The sequence below is a fragment of the Sparus aurata genome, chromosome 23 (genome assembly GCF_900880675.1).
Source record: "Sparus aurata chromosome 23, fSpaAur1.1, whole genome shotgun sequence".
In the NCBI taxonomy this organism is placed as follows: Eukaryota; Metazoa; Chordata; class Actinopteri; order Spariformes; family Sparidae; genus Sparus; species Sparus aurata.
Window position 1 is genome coordinate 7,113,698 of NC_044209.1, and position 13,900 is coordinate 7,127,597.

A 13,900-nucleotide genomic window follows, 5' to 3' on the forward strand; every position below is an offset into this window, starting at 1 on the left:
AGTGTCACATAGTCTAATGAAACAGTCTTCGTGCATATTGAATTTACAAAATGAACACCTCAGGAACTGCTGTTTTACACACTCTTACACACCAGGTGTTTATATTGTACAAGCATGTTAATGCCTGCTGATATGTGTTTGTATATTCTACTGCAATATAATGGAAGCAGTTCATATCGCTGTCATCAGTGGCGAGCACTATATAACCACAAATATCACCTCTTGAAGTGTGACTTAAAGGTGTTTGAATATGCTATTATTTAGTGGTCATGAATGCAATAATTACTGTGCTGAACTAATAACAGGTTTGTGGCATGGTGCTTAAGCCTGCTCCTCCCAGCACATGTTCACAAACCAGCAAACACACCTCATACACCCACGATCAACTGCAACAATAGCGGAACGTGCAGTGCGCTCCACCTCTCGGACACAAGCCAGGTGTGTCTTTCCTCCACCCTGCCATTTCAGATAACTCCACACACCCTTCACCAGAACACTATGACCTATGGGGGTGCTGCATGTGCAACAGGACATGGTGGCGTGGTCATTCCATTGGTGGCTGGCTGGATTGAAGCTGACAGGGTGTGTGGTAAACAAGACCAGGCCTGCTGCAAGGCCTGTTATCCCAGTAAAGTAGGCCATTTACACTGATGTAAATACTGCAGAGAATAAGGAAAGTTATTGCTAAAGGTAGTGGTGAGATTTCTCTGCCTGTATGTGTCTGTTGATGTGAGGTCAGAATTAAAGGATAAAGGTTCACATTTCTTCAAATTCCGTCTAAAAACAGAACTTACTTCCCTAGAAATGCACTGAAAGAGTCATTGGCAACCGGGAAGAAGTATTCAGACCCTTTACTTGAGTTAAAATACTTATACCATCCTTTGAACATACTTCACCACAAGATCTGCATTCAAAACCTTACTTAAACTGGAAACTTTAGTGTTTTCAATTGGTACTAATGTTGGTGCAGCTGTTGCAAAGACAACCGGATCACTTTATGTTTTCCTCAGAGTTGCGACTACCAACAACAAAGGACAAAAGTTAATTTGTGTATTCTGTTAATATTGGATACATGAAAACAGATGGAAATGGTGCCAGGCTGCCAGCCTGAGTAGATCACCAGCCATGCTTTAAATAATTTCCCAGTCTGGGATAATTAAAGTAATTCTATCTATGCTGGCTGCCTGGAAGCCCTGCATTTTATGGAGTAAAATGCTCCCTTTTGTTGTTTTACTATTACAGACGATGTTTCTGCTTCATATTACTGCCACGGTAATGTGTATGTTGCAATTTACTGCTGTAGAGCTTTAAGCTTGAGCTACTTCTAACTATTTCTATAAAAATAAAATTATTTATATTAAGAGTAGGATCATTTTCTCAAGCCATAAAGGAACATCCATCATCACGAGCCAAAATGTATTTCACCAAATTAGGAACTGAACAAGAGGGGTATGAAAACCGGCATCTGAAAAGTAACTCATAGCCAAATGTAGTTGGCTGACAGCCAAAAAGGACAATATTAGCCTCTGAGATGTAGCGAGTGTAGAAATATAAAGTTGCATAAAATGTTAATACTCAAGTATTTCAAAGTACCTTAAATCTGTACTGAAGTACAGAACTTAAGTAAATGTTTTTGAGTTACAATCTGCCACTGACTCCAGCCACCAATAACCCTTAAAATGCACATATTTGCACATGAGTATTATATTTAAGAAAAAAACATGAAAAAATGTGAACTGATTCTTTAATATCCACTCATAGCAGTGACCTCAGACTAACCACTCTTGAACGTTGGCTGGGTGTGAAACCAGATTCGAATGAATCGTCAACACATGCCAAAAAAAATCAACCACACCTTCAGCCTTGCACAACTTCCCTATTCTTTTCGGTCCTCACACTCTCGAACACACCCAAACAATCTTCAGCCTTCAATCCCTCGCTCAGTCTCCTGCAGCCAGCCTGGCTTAATTGATGCCCTTCCCTAACAGCCTAAATTACACAGCCCAGCTTTGAGGGCAGAGAACGGGTTGTCAACAAGTGTGGCCTGAGTGAAGCCGCGGCCCTTCACCCAGAGTGACACTCCACCTGACTCAGCAGCACGCAGGCACTGTTTACTGGACCTGTCCACCGCAATCAACACGGCTGCATCTGGCCTGACTGTAACTCCACCATTAACCTCATCACTGCTGGGAGAGAGCAGACCAGGGGGTTGGGGGGGGGAGGCTGATCTCCCTCCCTCTTTTGTCCTTCCTCATTCTCATCAGAGTGCGTCCACGCAGGGGGAACAGATTAGGCTCACACGCAGAGTGGAAACACTTCATCCCGCAAACACAAAGATCTGCAGAGCTGCATAAATTATACCGCGGGGGAATGTTATATTGAATTGCATTTAATTTTACTCACTGCGCACAATGCACAGCAAACCAAATTAAAATTCAGTATTCCAATTACAGACAAAGCTGAAATAAAAAATGAAAAATGTTTTTAGGTCGGCATGTAATTTGCTGTACTGTACTGTACTTAAAGCCTGCAGAAAAATACAACTGAATGCTCATTTGCATTTTTATATTTCTATACTGTGTTCACACGAATTTGGACAAAAATGTAAATCAAATATCCATGCATAAGTTATTATACCTCATATAGGCCTACATTGTGTTGTCTGCGTGCACATACACTGTGCACACTTGTTGCTCGCCCACCTGTCTTTAGCACTGTCAGCACAAAGCTAGCGTGGACTGGCCAACCGAAGGCTGATAGATTCAGACAGCCACCGATAGTGACTGATGTGGACACAGGTGAACTAACTGTCCCCTCAGCTCACGCACACAAGTGATGGAAGGGCTGCTCCGCTGACTGACACGCCATGAGACACCGCCGGCTGATGACCCGCGAGAGTGAAAGCTGCTGACCCCGCACGTTGTCTCATTTCTTAAGAATCCGTCATCGAGTGTAAACACGCGCCGAGGTTGTCAGGCCTCTGATCTGTGTGCAGTGGTGACTGGGAAGCAGAGCTGGTACTCCGAGCACCAACTCAAAGCCTCTTTGAAGTGCTGATGGCTATCTCAAGGTCAACACACATTAAAAGCTATACAGTTGTCATATACTGCTAGTACAAAGAGATGTATACACAAAGAAGCAGTGATAGCACCTGCGGTTTGGGAGATAATTACAGGAGAGCGGATAAAGGTTCAGTTTGAAAGGTGTTGGGAAAGGGAGTTGTCATGGCGGATTAGAGCCTTGTTGAAGCGATAACTCCCACGACCTTTCAACTCGCGCTGCAGGGTCAGCACTGACTGAATTCCCCCCAGCACAGCGCCTGCAGCACTGCTCTCCTTAACCACAGAGAGCCGGCTGACCTGACTCCCACTCCCAGTTACACCACAGTTACTGTTATTAGTGATAACAAGCCTGTAAACAACCTGGATTTCTTCTGTATTCATTGATGACAAATTGATTTGCCACAAGACATGAGAAATTTGGAGAAGTTCAAAAGTTCAATATAAAGGCCAAAGACATATGACAGAGTTTAATGCAAAATAACCTTTTAACCATTTGAATACTATTAGTGTCTTTTTTATAAATTCTGTTTTATATGGAGACCCAAATGTCAAATATTTAAAAAAAAATTACAATAAATGATTAATCTGTGTCATCATTTATGTTATTTTGTCATGCTAATAACATCGGTTTTCATTTTAAAATTGCAAGTTTTTCCCTTGACCCTTGATATTAAAATGCAAACGTGGTTTTACATGGTAATTAAGTATTGAGTTGAGTTGTGAGCTTGGATTATCAGCATCAAAGTGACGATTTTAGCAATGATAGCTAGCTCCTGTTGGGTAGAACAACGAAAGAGAAAGTCTGTCTGTCTTTTTGTTGTTGACTTCTTATCTTTCTTTGAGGAACACATTAAGATTCAAAACGCTGCTGAGAAGACACCAAATTAACCAGCTAATGTTAGCGCCTGCCACTTTTGACATTTGTTGAGCTTGCTAGCATAAGATGCAAGGGGCATGTGGTTGGCTGAAGTGTGAAAGGGCGATGACCTTGTCATGAAAAGTTACATTCAATTCACTTCAAAATACTCTATATGTCCCTTGGGGGGCAATTAAAGGAGGTCAAAGTGACATCAAAATAAATATATAAAATGTATGATATAAAATAAAGGTGTGATTGTCGCCCTAACCCTAACCCTAACCCACAAACCATTGAACACCTTAAGATCCGGTGGCTCACCTTAAGACGGGACCCACCCTGCCCGAGGTAGACTGAATGTGTGTATGACATCATTATGGCATCACGTGGAACAGCTGTGGGGAACAAAACATCAGTGAAACAGCAAGGAGCCTCGGCAGGAGACTGAATGAACACCAGACATTAAGGGGCCAAATGTCATGAGGGGTCAGTGGACAGTCAGAGGAAGGTCAAGAAAGCCATCTCCATCTGACTTCAGAGAACGTCTTTATGCAACCACAGCTTCATCTTCTTATCAAGACCATCAGATGAGGTTCAAAGCTCAGAAAAAACGGAAACGCAGACCTTGAGTTGAATCATATGTCACATACTATATGAGAAAACAAGTTGGACTCAGAACTATTGTAACTGAGTTGTGTCTTTTATTGAGCCCTGCATTTGAATGCAACATACACACTTGGTTGCATGTAGGTAAAATGCCATAAAGTCACAATTTTACCAGTCACAATTACTGCTGCTGCCGCTTTGTCACCATCATAGAAATCACAATTTAACTACTTTGTAAGTGGCATGTTTGTGCCTTGAGGGCTCATGGGACATCTTTACATATCATGAAATAACAAAGAAAACAGCTTATGATATTGTTCAAGTGGCTTAAAACAATGTGGTCTATTAAGATCTCTTTAGGAAACATACAACTAAGCAGCTCATTTGAATTGATCCTCTAATCCCTTTTAAATCAACAGTGAATTAATGTGGCAGTTAGTAAATCCCAGCCTCACCAGAGTAAATCACTGGTATAAAAGGCCTGGTTATGATGCAGAACAAAGGCTTATCTGTTTCACAAGTGAGCGCTCCATCCGTCCGTGCCCTCCCCGAAGCTGCGAACAAACTTTCAAATGTCCGCCTCACATAATTAAACCCGTTCTCCGGATTGGCCCCCACAGAGAGGGATGAAACAATCCCACAGACAAACATTAACCCAGGGCCCGACCCTGCAGCCTGTCAAGAAGATGAACGTCTGAGACTGGAGGGAAAAAAAAAACAGCATTCCACTTCCCGTAAGCCAGTAAGGGGGAGGGAGGGGGTTTTTGGGAAGTTTGGTGAGTCATCACTTTTCTTTTCTACCGGCGCTCCCCCCTTTGGCATCGCAGCGCCGAGCTTGAATACCTCCACGGCAGATTGCCCCGTCATGCTTTCAAAAGGCCCTCTTCAGTCTTGACAAGAGTCTCACATCGAGCGCCGCTGCCAGAGTCGCAGCTGTCTGCGCGGCTGTCAGCGTCATGAGCTCTCTTTGTTGGCGCACACTTTGAAACCTGAGGAGATAGCAAGTTAAGACTTACAGCATGAATAAAAAATAAGCATGCAGCGACTTGAAGCGCTGCTGGCTCCGAGCCCCGGTTTGTCACTCAGGTTTGTTCTTGTGAGTGTGCATGTGTTAAACAGTTTTTTTTTTTTTTTTGCGATCAGGTCAAATACAGTGGGTGAGATGACTCACTGGATATCTGCTACCAATGCTGAGAATTTATTACTTGCTAACTTCATCTTGTGTGACAATAACATGCTGACGAATGCTTGTAAAATGATGACGGGGCTCGAATATAGGAGCTTTTACAGCAGTTTTAGGAGCAGCCCATAATGGAAAGTGCTTAAAAATCTCATGGAGAAAACCACAGATTTTATTGCTGTACTTTCTTCTCCTATTTTTATGTCAGCTCTTTTGTCTGACCACTCATTCATCCCAAAGCACTAACTGATGATCGACATCATTTTGTGGTTAGGGACTCTACCCAGAGGGCCCCCTGCACGCCGCACAATAACACCCTCGAACAGTCTTATTAGGGCCCGTGTAGCTCCGGGGGTCGAGCCTCTCTTGCCACTGTCAGTTGCTACACACACACACACACACACACACACACACACACACACAGAGGATATTTATCACTCCTTAATGACAGGCTCTACAAAGGGTGATGTCACAGGCCGCAACACAACAACGTACAACAAAAGGGCGTCCGTCCCACTCTCCTCTCTGTCCGACCGCGGTGACCTCACTTTGATTGATAGGCCTCAGTCTTACTGGGCTCTTTGTGCCAGTGCGGCCGTCGTGGTATGTGGCACATGAAGCCTCGATGCTGCTGCCGCTGCTGCTGCTGCAGATGACTAAGAGTGAGTAATCAAAACAGTCGCAGAAACAGGCCTGCCTCACAAAGATGGCTGTTGCCGTTAAAATGTCATCGAGGACTTGATATAAGGCAGTGTTTGCTCTTGCGGACAAGCGTCTCTCGCTTTTGTCAGCTGCGGTAGACGGTCAGGCTGTTTGTGTTGTGTCTGCGCACAGTTAGTTAAAAGCGGTACATGCACACGGTCAAAATACAGGGTTTGAAATGTGCGTGTGTGTGTGTGTGCTCCGCGCCGGCTACTTCGGATGTGACATATAGGCCTTATTGGCTTTGCGTCACCTGTCAGGCTCCATTTGTAGACGTGCCAGTTGTTGTCGGGAGGCGTTCGCCCATCATCACTCATAAACACACATTGTGTTCATAACAACAGCTTGCATGGTGCCCCTGCTTGCTTACCCCCCTCCTCCTCCCTACAATGTGTGTATGCCTCATTGGCTTTATGATAAACAGACATATAGAAAGGGAAAAAAAAAATCCCCATTTAAAACAATCGAATCCAAACGGCATCAGTTTTCTGAGCACTGAAAGTGAAAAATGAGATCTTATAAATTTCAGTGGAAAATTCTCAAAATAACTTTCTTTCCGCTCTCTCAGTGTGTCAGCCAGTCCACAGGCCTCTTCACACGCTCACATTAATAAGCCTGTATTAAGTTAAAAGCCTGAATCCCGTCCCACAGCAATTACACACAAGCTTCTTTCAGTTTCCAGTAAAGGTAAATAACTTCCACAGCATTTCTCTGAATGTCTTCCCCTGTGCATAAACACACATATTTAACTAATACACTCATCAAAGGCCTTCCATTTGAAATATAAAAAAAACCCCAACAACCTCCACCGTGATTTATGAAAAACAAAATCCATTACTTCTCCAAACCCCTGCCTGTGGTTTTCCTTCAAACGGGTGCTTTGCTAGCTGACTCACTGGCTGAAGTACAGCGGATTTCCACTTCCACTTTGGCCTGTTCATCTGAAACGCGAGAGAAAAACAGCAAGACGGGAAAGGGGAACGGAGGGAGGAAGAGATGGAGATCTGGAAGCCATTAGAAGCTGGCAGCTGCTGCCTGGAGTGGCTGATTCAGAGAAGGAGAGAGAGGAAGAAAGGGAGAGGGAGGATACGACACATGATTGCCATAATGAATTTAATATCTGCGCATGTGTAGGTCATTAATGCGGAGCCTTGTGATTTAGCAGCAGGGAACGTGAAGATTGTAAAAAAGTCAGTCGAAAAAAGCCGCCGTTCCTCTTTACAGCTCGTACCTCGCTGCCCGCATTTCCCTCCAGAGAGTAATAAAGTCTTATCAGGCTGTTTATCCATCCTGTCGAATCTGTTATCTGTTTGTTTCATGCTTCCTTCCTGTCTTAGTGACTGCGCTTGTACCACACACACACACGCACGCGCACACACACACACACACACTCGCCATGTCTGTGCTGTGACTGACTTATAAGATCGTTCTAAAGAGAGAAATTCAGCCAGGTTCACACACCTGACCAAACATCAATTGTCCAATCATAGCTTTGCAATCTCACAGCAGGTCTGTCCAGCTCTCTCTCTCTCTCCTGTTGCGCGGGGCATTTTTAAGACTGGTCCTCGGCATGTAAATAAGTTGGAGAGCATGTGAAGAGAATGGATGAACAGTGTATTTATCTGCAGTTAAGTAGGCTGCAAATGTTAGCATGTGTGGCTAACTGGCTTGTTGTCAACAGTAGTCACAAAGGCAAGGGACGTCCCATTTGCCAGCTTAATTGGGCCCATCTTACTTTATTATGTGGGGTTAGAGGTGAAGACAAATACCTGTTCGGGATTGGAACATTGCCTGCTGGGAGCCAAACTTATTCCTCATCCTCAAAATACCATCTCTTGTCGAAGCGAAGATAGGTACAAATAAATAGATAGAAGAAAATACAAATTAATAATAATGAAGAAACCCCTGATCTCAACCTGGGGGACACATACCACTGGTGGTACGCCAGCTCCCTGTACTGCATACTGTACTGTCGTGGGCCAACTGGCTCTACCCTCCAATACGTGACCAATACTGTGATTTTATTTCCACGTCTTCTAATTGGATTCTCAGCTTGAGGTTAAGCAAAATTGTGCCTTGGATGCAGCTTTTAGTCTCAATCTAGCACAAAATCAGTCAGACAAATCAGTTTGTACTTCAGTCTCTGTACGTATTGCCCATTTGAAAACAAAAAAGTCGGTGGATGACAGAATTCTAATGGGGTTTTAGCATCAGCATTATCTTAACTCACAAAATCCCCTGTTACATTGACATCTTTTGCTTTCAATCACGTATGTTTTCTAGTGGGAGACTGGTCTACAGCCCAGTAGCAACTCTATCTTCTGGTGCATCCATGTGAGTCAAGTTTCAGGTTGAGGTCAGGCGGAGGAAGTGAGACCGGATTGCCATAAACAGAAAGAAGTCAGATTCCACAGAAGTGATTCCAGCTCTCCTATATCCTGTTCAGAATGTCCATGGAGAGGCCCCTCACATGAGACGTGGACTACTGTGGGCCTCTGGGTTTTCACCCGTGACTCATCCGCTGGGTTCACAAAAATACACATCGCGCGACTCATCCACGGCTCAAACACATACTGACATATGCAAACAGTGTGTACTGATGCATTTAATAGCCAGATATACACATATAAACACACAGGAAATATGGAGATTTCTCTATGAGGCTATAACAGTGATCATTAAGAAGCAGATATATTAATCCCACTCTGTACGCCTTCCCTCACACTCCCTTCCCTTTCTTTAAGGTCTGTGATTAACAGTGGGACCATTTCAGTGCCAATACAACTTTTATCCAATAACATTGGCCGAATGCCAACATTTCTTTTTTCGTTTCAGCATTAGATTATAATGACACATTTCATTTTCAATGTCAAAATGTAAAGTTTGAGGTGAAACTTGTCAGCTATTCAACAGAGTGTAAAGGAGCAGTTATGTCATAATGTCAAAGACTCCTGTCAGCTTATAGGACCACTTAGCTGCTTGGTGTGGCTTGGTTAAAACCACTCCGTCTTTACGGTGAACATTGGCAGTGTGTGTGTAGTGAATGTGAATAATTATCACTCTTAATGAAACATGATCTGGGGTCCGACGAGGAATCAGGAACCTGATAGAATCTCAACTGCTTTGTGGTTAAGGGGTTAAAGTGAGCAGCATTGTTCAGTGAAGTGCAATATGAAAAGTTGGGTCTGTCCCTGTGCCAGCATCTAGATTTCGTATGCTCACTCCAAAATTGCACTTTCCGCATGGCCGATTTCCAGTTACTCGCACCAAGAGCAGCTCCCTCCTCACCACTTTGCTCTTCTTCTAACCTCTTTCTCTTCGTGTTGTTCTTCTCCTCCTTCCCTCTCACATCCGTGGTGGTCCGGCTTCATCACTGCGGTGGTCTGACACCAGTGTGGTCCTCCAGGTCAGCAAGAGGAGCGCAGACATTAAGCGGGTCAGAGAACACACAGAAAGAGAAAGAGAAGGAGAGAGGGGTTTTCACCTGGTGTGAGTCACTTTGATGGTAGAGAAGAATGGCCCCGCTTAAAAGACCCCTGCGGATTGAAAACAGTGGTAGTTTAAAGGGGTATGGTGGTGGTATAGATGCAAGTATTTGTGTGTTACTTCTCAGAAGAAAAAAAAGAAGGTGGGGGGGGCGGTGCGTGACACTGATCACATGTCACAGCTGAACTTGACGTCTTAGCTCAAAACAGCAAAATTTCACTTCCTTTCAGCGTTATTTTTAGACTTAGTTTTGAAATTTAGCCAAAAATAACGTAGTTATGTCAGATCCACCCATGATTGTTGCGTGTTGAAGAGGTGCAACATGCAGTGCGTGTTAAACAGAGGCGCTGAGCTATGCTGAGTGATGTATCATCCTTCCATGTCATCACTGCGTGTTATCAAAAACAATCACGATCGGTTTGAGATTCAATGAATGAATGAATGAATGAACAAATCAATTACTTCCTATGAAGAAATCACGATCATTATGTGGGAACGCAACAACTCAAACAAACTGGAGTCATTTCTTTGTAATACTGAATGGATAAATTCAGCATGCAGGTTTTTAGGTCAGTCAGTTGAGGAGTGTCTGGTCAAGAACTGGGCAACTTCATGTTCTCAACACCACCTTCTTCCGATGGAAAAAAAGACATCAGTGACTCATGACTCACATTAGGAGGCTATTCTTATTCATCTATTTCTACATGGAAAACTGTTATGTTCTTCTCTAACAGCTCTACTCCGGTGCAAAATTTGCACAAAGTTCAGTGCTGGTGAGGTCACAGCTTCCTTGATTTGTGGTTTCTTAGATGGTTGAGCAACACCGCTCATTGACGTACACAACTCAATCTTGATGACTCGACTTCTGAAAACTCCTGGTGGTACGTGTTGTCTTGGTAGGAAAATTTACTCTAGATAATCGCAACACTGCTGTAACCTCTGCGGTGTCAGATAAACACCTCTAACAGACAAATGCGCTGCAAACGGAATGAAGAAAGGGCGGAGGAGATAATGTGATCTCCCTCACGGTATGACGATCTGCAATAACACCTGCCTCTGAGAAGGTTATAAGCCGTGTGTTGAGACAGGGTCAGAGAGGTGATAGTAGCTCTAACACTAGAGCATATTGGAGCATATGGAGCACACACACGGTGGCCAACGTCAAGCTCAGGGTGGGAAGCTCAAATGCTGGGAACACCGTCTGGTGCTGTGTTCCAGTTTTCAAGCCTTATAAACGCAGGGATTATTGATACAAATTGTTATTTTACTACTTCATGTTTGTTAAGCGACAAAGGGACATCCGGAGGAACAGCTGGCCATATTTCAAGGTAAAACAGCATATTTTATTACCCAGTAGCCAACATCAGCATTCAACACACTATCACACAGCAGCTAGAGAGTGGTTGAATGCTACTGTTAGCTCATGGGTTAGCAAACATGTTGTTTTACCTTTAAATATGACCCAATGTCCCTCCAGATTTTCACGAACCACTGTCTTTTCAGTTGCTGATCAATCAGAAAGAGGCCGAATTATAACAATTTGTCAGATTCCCAAAGTTTATCGGACTTGCAACCTGGAACGAAGCAGTACAACCAGTTTTTGTGCTTCCCACCCTGACCTTGCCATGACCCCATGCTAATACGGTTTATGGTGATGGCATTTGGCCAGTCGGTCGACCCCTTTTCTTCAAGACTGAAATAACTCAACAACTGTGCGATACATTGCCGTGAAATTTTGTCAAGACGTTCATGTTCCCCAGGGGATGAGTCGTCCCCTAACCCTGATATTCTTACCCTAACCCTAACCAGTTACCAGCCCTCATGCTTAAATGTGACCAAGCCGACCAACAAAGGCAACTTAAAGTCAATCAGAAGAAGAGTAGGGCGGGTAATGCCTTCGCTTTCGCTTGTAATTACATCCTCAGTTACATTTTGACAATGAGGAGAAGCGGTACCCTTTAAGTATGGGGATTAGGGATCACATTTTCAGTAAGTCTCTCCCCATGGAATATGTTATACTGTTCCAAAAGCAAATAGAGAAGCTCAAACCTAGCTTTCTTGCTCAGCTGGCCAATCCTGGAAATGTACAGAAATGGTTGGATACAGCCTCCTCAATCCAACATTGGAAGGGTGTGGGATGAGTGGGTTTCTGGAGCTGTTTGACCATCTGACAAGCACTAGTATACGGTATATGCTGCACTGGCAGCTTCCTTCATTAATTCAGCCCAACCCATGCACATCAGAGCTGCTTGTTCCTCGGAGCACACTCCAACTACCTTTTGCTGAAGGCGCAGAGAAAGTGTATCGGACTCGGCTTCCTGCCACAAGAGCAGCTGCTTGCAGGGCCTTTCTCATAAATCCATTGTGAAAGCTTTGGGGCGCAGAGCAAAAGTGAGAGTATGGACTGCTGCAATTTCGGGGAAAGATGGAAAAATACAGAGACAGGAAAAGGCTGTTTGCCAACAAGGGGGAAAATCCAGGAACTGAGGTCCAGTTTTAGTTGGAAACACTGCATTGTGTTCGCCTCCTGAGGGCAAGAAAACAAATGAACTGTTAGTCTTTCATGTGACGATATTTCATGAAGTTAATGGCGAATAGTTAAACGGACATGGCGATGCAAAGATCAGATTAAAAACTCTGCATTGTCTTTGGCATCTCACTCTGTACTATCGGATTCCACGCATCTATCGTTTGTTCTCCTGGAATGTGTGTGTGCACGTGTGTGTTTGCCCACTTTAAAGTCTCCCGAGAGATTCATTTTGTTTCCACGGCACAAGATCAAAGTCTGGTGGCCTTAAAATTAGCTTGCAGGGATTTTCATTGTATGTCACCGCTGAGTTAAGACCTGGAGGAGCGAGCGAGGCTCTTTAATGTTGATCCAAAAACCAGACTATCCACTTCGTAACACCATTTCACAGGTGAGAACCGTGTCAGCCTCCGTGAAACTAATTCCCACAGTGAGCCTTCGCAGCATAGCAGGGTGAACACTGAGGTAATGATTCTGGGTCCAAACCGGCTAATTTATAAGTGATCCAAAGAGGCAGAGCTATTCTCAGAGACAGAATCGGATTATGTGACGATCCATATGCAATCACTTTTTATGCCAAGGGAGAAGACAGACGTGGAGAAGAGATGGCAGAGAGGAGACAGAGGGATTAGAGATGAGGAGGAGGTGTGGGGGTGTGAGGAGGAGGGGGGGAGATAGCGAGGGAGAGGAGGGCGATGGGAGAGAGAAATAGCCGGGTTGCCAGGACTCCAAATCTTGTCTGTCATTCCGTGCGTCAGTCAGCCTATTCCCAGGCTCACACGCAGGTACAGTATTTGCGCAAATGAGAGTGTATATATATACACACACACACGCACACGCACGCACACGCACATGCACAAAACACACATTTTTCTCACTCCATCAACGCAAGCTGGATGCTGGAAATATCCCTATTTATCCTCTGTCACAGTCTAATTAGATTCCACCGCCACAGCAATCCTATTCCTTCCACATTTTTCTCTCTTTTCTTACCTCGCTCGCACTCGCTGCCACACACTGCAAGACCTTCTGGCTGTTTCCTTGGCAACAGCTGCTTCCTGTTTGTCACTGAGGAAGCACGGGCAGGGGTGATGGTGGCGGTGTCAGCGGCGGCAGCTCACTAATGATAATAAAGTGGCCCTGAAGTGGGCATCAGGTGTGTGTCGCGCCTTGTAAGTTTCCTCAGCTGCCAAGTTCATGCCAACGGTAAAAGCCAGCGAGTCGGTTCAGAACGTCACATCACGCTGACCTTGTTTTTTAGCTGATTCGTCTTAAAAGGGGCAGAGGTATAAGGCTATACATGATATAATGCAAATACAGTCTGAGGCTAAAGCTACGTGTCCGTTAGCATCCTCACCAGGTGATGATCCCTGCAGGAGACATGGAAATAAGGAGCAGCCCTGTATGTATCCCTCGTGTTATCGAACAGTACTTCATTAAAATATTCATTCCAAAACACGTAACTTTATCTGAAGGTTTGG

The 13,900-nt window shown here is 44.2% G+C and overlaps 1 long non-coding RNA gene across 1 annotated transcript; it reads right to left on the minus strand.

The window, feature by feature from the left end:
• Nucleotides 1-8,996: 8,996 nt before the first annotated feature.
• Nucleotides 8,997-13,567, minus strand: LOC115575739 (uncharacterized). Its single transcript, XR_003982724.1, has 2 exons — nucleotides 13,413-13,567; nucleotides 8,997-9,942 (listed from the first exon to the last, which is right to left on the minus strand). It is a non-coding gene; the product is annotated as an uncharacterized LOC115575739 (long non-coding RNA).
• Nucleotides 13,568-13,900: the final 333 nt, after the last annotated feature.